The sequence below is a fragment of the Coregonus clupeaformis genome, unplaced genomic scaffold (genome assembly GCF_020615455.1).
Source record: "Coregonus clupeaformis isolate EN_2021a unplaced genomic scaffold, ASM2061545v1 scaf3613, whole genome shotgun sequence".
Taxonomy (NCBI): Eukaryota; Metazoa; Chordata; class Actinopteri; order Salmoniformes; family Salmonidae; genus Coregonus; species Coregonus clupeaformis.
Window position 1 is genome coordinate 1 of NW_025537067.1, and position 9,861 is coordinate 9,861.

Below are 9,861 nucleotides of genomic sequence, written 5' to 3' on the forward strand. Positions count from 1 at the left end.
ATACCTCAACCTTGGTACCGCTAGTGATCATAACGCCCGTTGGTCACGTGACCTCTCGGACCATTGTCTTAAAAAAAAAAAAGAGGATTATCTACACAATTAACATTATTTTACCCGTTGGTCAAAAGATGCATCTTTGATTGGACGCCCTAATGAATATGACAAGAGGCAGAAATCAAATCACAAGCCAGTTACTTTATTAGATATGTTCTGTGTTTCAGTACGTAGAGGATAACCCGTGTGTGTGTGTGTGTGTGTGTGTTTCAGTACGTAGAGGATAACCTTGCCGTCATGTCCATTGGCTTCCTACTCAGTAGTCCTGACGATGCGGTTATATGGAGAGGACCCAAGAAGAACGGTAACACTGTGTGTGTGTGTGTGTGTGTGTGTGTGTGTGTGTGTGTCTGTGTCTGTGTCTGTGTCTCTGTGTGTGTGTAGCTGACACAGTGTCAACAGTCAACAGGACTTCCTGGATAAATGGAGGTTCAGTTAAAGGCTAAGATAAAAAAAAAATATATATATATATATCCAGTGTGAATGATGATGTGATGTGGACTTTCATTGGTTTATTGGCTGTGAGGAGGCTGTGATCTGATTGGCTGTGGTGGTGCTGTACTTCCTGTCAGGGATGATCAAGCAGTTCCTGCGTGACGTTGATTGGGGGATCTGGATTACCTCATCGTGGACACGCCCCCTGGCACCTCTGACGAGCACCTGTCTATCGTCCAGTACCTTAGCTCCGCCCACATCGGACGGGGCCAGTCATCGTCACCACCCCGCAGGTAACTACGGCAACTACGGCCTACTATAGCAACTAGCGTCGTGGAAATTCTAATCAGAAGGAAGAGAGAGAATAGTAGATTCTTCAAAACAACTTTTTATTTTATTATAAGAATTGCAATTCTGGAGCGGTTAACAATCACTCAAAAGGTGCAGTCAAGAGCCCAATGGAGTTGGGTCTCAGCTTTTACAACCTTTTTGTCTAAGTGGCGGTTTAGCAGGTGTGCGAGATACATGATGGGGAAACAAAAGCGTACAAACGATTGATAACGCCAGTTTGTTTTCTTACTTCCTTTCTGCTGATAGCATTGTTGCTGCCCTCTGTTCTCTCCATATCTCCACACAGCTGTGCCCTTTGAAAGATACCGAAAATGAACAGAATGGACTGAGACGCTGCGGTCTCTGACGGCCCTGTTTGTCTTTGACCACGTCACCTAAAGTTACTTTAGAAAACAAGAGCGTAAAAAAACCACTGGCTTCTTCTTACGCAATCATACAAAACGCATGATAACATGCGCACTATGTACACGTGGATTTTGTGTTATAGACGTGTGGTAGGGGAGTAGGGGGGCCTGAGGACACACAGTTAGTGTGTTGTGAATTCTGTAATGAATGTAATTTTTATTGTATAACTGCCTTAATTTTGTTGGACCCCCTCAGGAAGAGTAGCTGCTGCCTTGGCAGGAACTAATGAGGATCCATAATAAACCCCAGGAAGAGTAGCTGCTGCCTTGGCAGGAACTAATGGGGATCCATAATAAACCCCCAGGGAAGAGTAGCTGCTGCCTTGGCAGGAACTAATGGGGATCCATAAAAACTCCCAGGAAGAGTAGCTGCTGTCTTGGCAGGAACTAATGGGGATCCATAATAAACCCCAGGAAGAGTAGCTGCTGCCTTGGCAGGAACTAATGGGGATCCATAATAAACCCCCAGGAAGAGTAGCTGCTGCCTTGGCAGGAACTAATGGGGATCCGATAATAAACCCCAGGAAGAGTAGCTGCTGCCTTGGCAGGAACTAATGGGGATCCATAATAAACCCCCAGGAAGAGTAGCCGCTGCCTTGGCAGGAACTAATGGGGATCCATAATAAACCCCAGGAAGAGTAGCTGCTGCCTTGGCAGGGACTAATGGGGATCCATAATAACCCCCAGGAAGAGTAGCTGCTGCCTTGGCAGGAACTAATGGGGATCCATAATAAACCCCAGGAAGAGTAGCTGCTGCCTTGGCAGGAACTAATGGGGATCCATAATAAACCCCCAGGAAGAGTAGCTGCTGCCTTGGCAGGAACTAATGGGGATCCATAATAAACCCCCAGGAAGAGTAGCTGCTGCCTTGGCAGGAACTAATGGGGATTCATAATAAATACTAATACATGAGAGAAACAGACAGGTTTAAGGCTCATACAGAACATGTGCATAAAAAAAGTTTGTAATTTCCCACCATACTAGGTAGCTGCACGTTACTATGGCAACCAGGTAGTTTATATATACAGTGCCTTGCAAAAGTTATTCATCCCCCTTGCCGTTTTTTCCTATTTTGTTGCATTACAACCTGTAATTTAAATGGATTTTTATTTGGATTTCATGTCATGGACATACACAAAATAGTCCAAATTCGTGAAGTGAAATGAAAAGAAAATAACTTGTTTCAAGAAATTCAAATAAATGAATAACGGAAAAGTGGTGCGTGCATATGTATTCACCCCCTTTTTTGCTATGAAGCCCCTAAATATGACCTGGTGCAACCAATTACCTTCAGAAGTCACATAATTAGTTAAATAAAGTCCACCTGTGTGCAATCTAAGTATCACATGATCTGTCACATGATCTCAGTATATTTACACCTGTTCTGAAAGGCCCCAGAGTCTGCAACACCACTAAGCAAGGAGCACCACCAAGCAAGCGGCACCATGAAGACCAAGGAGCTCTCCACACAGGTCAGGGACAAAGTTGTGGAGAAGTACAGATCAGGGTTGGGTTATACAAAAATATCAGAAACTTTGAACATCCCACAGAGCACCATTAAATCCATTATTAAAAAATGGAAAGAATATGGCACCACAACAAACCTGCCAAGAGAGGGTCACCCACCAAAACTCACGGACCAGGCAAGGAGGGCATTAATCAGAGAGGCAAACAAAGAGACCAAAGATAACCCTGAAGGAGCTGCAAAGCTCCACAGCGGAGATTGGAGTATCTGTCCATAGGACCACTTTAAGCCGTACACTCCACAGAGCTGGGCTTTACGGAAGAGTGGCCAGAAAAAAGCCATTGCTTAAAGAAAAAATAAGCAAACACGTTTGGTGTTCGCCAAAAGGCATGTGGGAGACTCCCCAAACATATGGAAGAAGGTACTCTGGTCAGATGAGACTAAAGTTGAGCTTTTTGGCAATCAAGGAAAACCCTATGTCTGGCGCAAACCCAACACCTCTCATCACCCCGAGGAACACCATCCCCACAGTGAAGCATGGTGAGGGCAGCATCATGCTGTGGGGATGTTTTTTCATCGGCAGGGACTGGGAAACTGGTCAGAATTGAAGGAATGATGGATGGCGCTAAATACAGGGAAATTCTTGAGAGAAACCTGTTTCAGTCTTCCAGAGATTTGAGGCTGGGACGGAGGTTCACCTTCCAGCAGGTCAATGACCCTAAGCATACTGCTAAAGCAACACTCGAGTGGTTTAAGGGGAAACATTTAAATGTCTTGGAATGGCCTAGTCAAAGCCCAGACCTCAATCCAATTGAGAATCTGTGGTATGACTTAAAGATTGCTGTACACCAGCAGAACCCATCCAACTTGAAGGAGCTGGAGCAGTTTTGCCTTGAAGAATGGGCAAAAATCCCAGTGGCTAGATGTGCCAAGCTTATAGAGACATACCCCAAGAGACTTGCAGCTGTAATTGCTGCAAAAGGTGGCTCTACAAAGTATTGACTTTGTGGGGGGTGAATACTTATGCACGCTCAAGTTTTCAGTTTTTTTGTCTTATTTCTTGTTTGTTTCACAAAAAAACATATTTTGCATCTTCGAGTGGTAGGCGTGTTGTGTAAATCAAATGATACAACCCCCCGCAAAAAAAAAAATCAATTTTAATTCCAGGTTGTAAGGCAACAAAATAGGAAAAATGCCATGGGGGTGAATACTTTGCAAGCCACTGTAACGGTTGTGTTTGACCTCTCTGTTATGGCTGGTGGTCAGATCTCTCTCTCTCTCACCCCCCTTTACCCCTCCCTCACCCCCTCACCCCTCCCTCTCACCACCCCTCCCTCTCCCTCCTCTCCAGGAGGTATCTCTTCAGGATGTAAGGAAGGAGATCCGGTTCTGTCAGAAGGTCCAGCTGCCCATCATAGGAGTGGTGGAGAACATGAGTGGATTTGTCTGTCCCAAATGCAAGGTATGAGTATCACGCACACACACACACACACACACAGACACACAGACACACACACACACAGAGAACACACACACACAGACACACACACACACACACACACACACACACAGAGACACACACACACACACACACACACACACACACACACACACACACAGAGAGACACACACACACACACACACACACACACACACACACACACACACAGAGACACACACACACACAGAGACACACACACACACACACACACACACACACACACACACACACACAGAGACACACACACACACACACACAGACACACACACACACACAGAGACACACACACACACACACACACACACACAGAGACACACACACACACACACAGAGACACACACACACACACACACACACAGAGACACACACACACACACACACACACACACACACACACACACACACACACATAGACACACACACACACACACACAGACACACACACACACACAGAGAACACACACACACACACACACACACACACACACACACACACACACACACACACAGAGACACACACACACACACACACACACACACACACACACACACACACACAGAGAGACACACACACACACACACACACACACACACACACACACACAGAGCACACACACACACAGAGCACACACACACACACACACACACACACACACACACACACACACACATAGACACACACACACACACACACAGACACACACACACACACAGAGACACACACACACACACACACACACACACACAGAGACACACACACACACACACACACAGAGACACACACACATGAATGCACGTCAGACACAATATGTAACTTTCTCTTATAGACAAACACACCATTCATCGGCATGATGGGTAACCCTTTATTTCCCCCTCTCCCTCCTCCATCTCTCCCCCCTCCATCTCTCCCCCCTCCCTCTCTCTCCCCCCTCTAGAACACGTCTCAGATCTTCCCCCCCACCACTGGAGGAGCAGAGAGGATGTGTGAAGAGATGAACCTTACTCTGTTAGGACGAGTCCCACTGGACCCCAGGATAGGTACTGGACTACAGATGGCTGTGTTAGGACCGGTCCTACTGGACTACAGATAGCTGTGTTAGGACCGGTCCTACTGGACTACAGATGGCTGTGTTAGGACCGGTCCTACTGGACTACAGATAGCTGTGTTAGGACCGGTCCTACTGGACTACAGATAGCTGTGTTAGGACCGGTCCTACTGGACTACAGATAGCTGTGTTAGGACCAGTCCTACTGGACTACAGATAGCTGTGTTAGGACCGGTCCTACTGGACTACAGATAGCTGTGTTAGGACCGGTCCTACTGGACCCCAGGATAGCTGTGTTAGGACCGGTCCTACTGGACTACAGATAGCTGTGTTAGGACCGGTCCTACTGGACTACAGATGGCTGTGTTAGGACCGGTCCTACTGGACTACAGATAGCTGTGTTAGGACCGGTCCTACTGGACTACGGATAGCTGTGTTAGGACCGGTCCTACTGGACCACAGATAGCTGTGTTAGGACCGGTCCTACTGGACTACAGATAGCTGTGTTAGGACCGGTCCTACTGGACTACAGATAGCTGTGTTAGGACCGGTCCTACTGGACTACAGATAGCTGTGTTAGGACCGGTCCTACTGGACTACAGATAGCTGTGTTAGGACCGGTCCTACTGGACTACAGATAGCTGTGTTAGGACCGGTCCTACTGGACTACAGATAGCTGTGTTAGGACCGGTCCTACTGGACTACAGATAGCTGTGTTAGGACCGGTCCTACTGGACTACAGATGGCTGTGTTAGGACCGGTCCTACTGGACTACAGATAGCCGTGTTAGGACCGGTCCTACTGGACTACAGATAGCTGTGTTAGGACCGGTCCTACTGGACTACAGATAGCTGTGTTAGGACCGGTCCTACTGGACTACAGATAGCTGTGTTAGGACCGGTCCTACTGGACTACAGATGGCTGTGTTAGGACCGGTCCTACTGGACTACAGATGGCTGTGTTAGGACCGGTCCTACTGGACTACGGATAGCTGTGTTAGGACCGGTCCTACTGGACTACAGATAGCTGTGTTAGGACCGGTCCTACTGGACTACAGATAGCTGTGTTAGGACCGGTCCTACTGGACTACAGATAGCTGTGTTAGGACCGGTCCTACTGGACTACAGATAGCTGTGTTAGGACCGGTCCTACTGGACTACAGATAGCTGTGTTAGGACCGGTCCTACTGGACTACAGATAGCTGTGTTAGGACCGGTCCTACTGGACTACAGATAGCTGTGTTAGGACCGGTCCTACTGGACTACGGATAGCTGTGTTAGGACCGGTCCTACTGGACTACGGATAGCTGTGTTAGGACCGGTCCTACTGGACTACAGATGGCTGTGTTAGGACCGGTCCTACTGGACCCCAGGATAGCTGTGTTAGGACCGGTCCTACTGGACTACAGATAGCTGTGTTAGGACCGGTCCTACTGGACTACAGATAGCTGTGTTAGGACCGGTCCTACTGGACTACAGATAGCTGTGTTAGGACCGGTCCTACTGGACTACAGATAGCTGTGTTAGGACCGGTCCTACTGGACTACAGATGGCTGTGTTAGGACCGGTCCTACTGGACCCCAGGGATAGCTGTGTTAGGACCGGTCCTACTGGACTACAGATAGCTGTGTTAGGACCGGTCCTACTGGACTACAGATGGCTGTGTTAGGACCGGTCCTACTGGACTACAGATAGCTGTGTTAGGACCGGTCCTACTGGACTCCAGGATAGCTGTGTTAGGGACGGTCCTACTGGACTACGGATAGCTGTGTTAGGACCGGTCCTACTGGACCCCAGGATAGCTGTGTTAGGACCGGTCCTACTGGACTACAGATGGCTGTGTTAGGACCGGTCCTACTGGACTACAGATAGCTGTGTTAGGACCGGTCCTACTGGACTACGGATAGCTGCGTTAGGACCGGTCCTACTGGACTACAGATAGCTGTGTTGCTGCAGACAGATCCTAGTTGTCCAGTCTAGACAGAGGACAGGGGATTTACAGACTTGGAAAAGCACTGGACACTCCTCCCTTTGACCACTGTTTCCTCTTCTCTCTCTCTCTCTCTCTCTCTCTCTCTCTCTCTCTCTCTCTCTCTCTCTCTCTCTCTCTCTCTCTCTCTCTCTCTCTCTCTCTCTCTCTCTCTCTCTCTCTCTCTCTCTCTCTCTCTCTCTCTCTCTCTCTCTCTCTCTCTCTCTCTCTCTCTCTCTCTCTCTCTCTCTCTCTCTCTCTCTCTCTCTCTCTCTCTCTCTCTCTCTCTCTCTCTCTCTCTCTCTCTCTCTCTCTCTCTCTCTCTCTCTCTCTCTCTCTCTCTCTCTCTCTCTCTCTCTCTCTCTCTCTCTCTCTCTCTCTCTCTCTCTCTCTCTCTCTCTCTCTCTCTCTCTCTCTCTCTCTCTCTCTCTCTCTCTCTCTCTCTCTCTCTCTCTCTCTCTCTCTCTCTCTCTCTCTCTCTCTCTCTCTCTCTCTCTCTCTCTCTCTCTCTCTCTCTCTCTCTCTCTCTCTCTCTCTCTCTCTCTCTCTCTCTCTCTCTCTCTCTCTCTCTCTCTCTCTCTCTCTCTCTCTCTCTCTCTCTCTCTCTCTCTCTCTCTCTCTCTCTCTCTCTCTCTCTCTCTCTCTCTCTCTCTCTCTCTCTCTCATCTCTCTCTCTCTCTCTCTCTCTCTCTCTCTCTCTCTCTCTCTCTCTCTCTCTCTCTCTCTCTCTCTCTCTCTCTCTCTCTCTCTCTCTCTCTCTCTCTCTCTCTCAGGTAAGAGTTGTGATGAAGGGGAAGTCATTCCTGACTGAATTCCCAGACTCCCTGCTGCTGCTGCTTACCACACTATAGTACAGAGTGAGTATAGAACATGGACACACCACACACAGAGACACAAACACGCACACACAGGGACACACAGAGACACAAACACACACACACAGGGACACCCTTGTTTAATTGTGTTGAGGTGGAGTGAAAGGGGAAGAGATACTTTACTAGAGGAAGTACGAAGAATAACAACATTGATATCAGGAAATGAAATGTAGGTTTAAGCAAGTTGGGGGGAGGGAGATATCATCAGACTGCTAAAACAACGGTAATATGGGGGGAGGGGGGGAATATCATCAGACTGCTAGCACAACGGTAATATGGAGCTACGCACCAAGGATTACTGCTAGGTACAGTGGGGAGGTGTGACACTTACTCCTAGCTTTTGAGGTGGCGCGATCGGCTGAAGACGCTTGAGAAGGCCGTGTGAGGCCGAGGTCACGAGTTGGCACCGAGTGTGGGCTCTTTAATCAGGAGGAAGTGTTACTCGCTAAGCAAAAAAACAAGTATTGACGTACTTTACATTGACACACATCTTAACTCCTTGACGTTATCAAACCCATATCTGACATTTCCCTCTCCACTTTGCATCCAGGTATCCAGGCCTACTGCTTGTCCCATGTGACACGGGAGGAGAGTGCTGGCTAGAAGCCCGTCTGGAGGGAGCCATGTCGCTCTTGGATGCCAGGGGACAGATCACGTGTCAAGGGTCCTACTGTCTGGTGAATTTTGTAATAAACCAACATGCTCTGGTTAGGAACTAATCTAGGATCAGCCCCCTAGTGTCTCAGAGTAGTTCAGCTGATCTGGGATCAGGGCCCCATTCACAAAAGTGTACTGTTACTGAGACTGTGTGAATATTGGACCTGATCCTAGGTCAGTTCTGTTACTTTGAGACTGTTTGTGAAATGGGTCCAGGTCTCTGACCTTTTTTTTAAAGGGATAGTTAACCTAAAACGATGTATTGTTTTTCCTGACCCTGTAAACAGTCTTGGGACAAAGTAAAACAGCAATCCATGCTCTGGTTTTGTCTACCTGGACACTGTCTCCAAACGCTGACTTTGTAAAAACGTTTCTGTCCAAAAACCTGCTAGTCAATATCCTCTTTGTTGGTATGTTTTTTTGCATTTCATGTCCCTGGATTAAAATAAATCCCTTTAACCCCTTACAATCGGCCCTATATTGGATAGGGATATGTTGGAATGTTTCTTTTACGGAAGAAATATGGAAAAGCATATGCATAAACATGGTTAGCAATTAGTCCCTACACCCAAATGGGGGCGTCGTCATCCACCTCTGGCCTGCTGGCCCCCTTCCTCTGCGGAAGCATAGTTCCCGTTCAGCCCAGTCAAAACTGTTCGCTGCTCTGGCACCACAATGGTGGAACAAGCTCCCTCACGACGCCAGGACAGCGGAGTCACTCACCACCTTCCGGACACACTTGAAACCCCACCTCTTTAAGGAATACCTGGGATAGGGGATAAAGTAATCCTTCTAAATGTGTAACGTGATATAAAAAAGAAATGCCAAGGGTTTGAGTGAGAGGAGGACTAACCCAGTGTCTCCAAGTGGCCACACCCCTTTCCTAAGGTGTGCACAGCTCCTAAGTCATTTCAATGTCACTCTTATGACTCTCTTTAAGAAAGTTTATTCAACTCTTAAGGTCATTTTTATCTCTCCTAGCTGTGCCGTTGAGGAACTAGAGCAAGCTCACCTGTAGTTGTTTTGTTTGGAACACCATCGCACAGTTGCTTTTTTACGCAATCCCAAAAAAAACGGACCATTTTTTAAAAATAAATCGCAATCA

General features: G+C 47.7%; 1 pseudogene; it reads left to right on the forward strand.

The window, feature by feature from the left end:
- Positions 1 to 228: 228 nt before the first annotated feature.
- On the forward strand, positions 229 to 9,094 carry LOC123490285 (annotated as a pseudogene).
- The last annotated feature ends 767 nt before the right edge of the window (positions 9,095 to 9,861 follow it).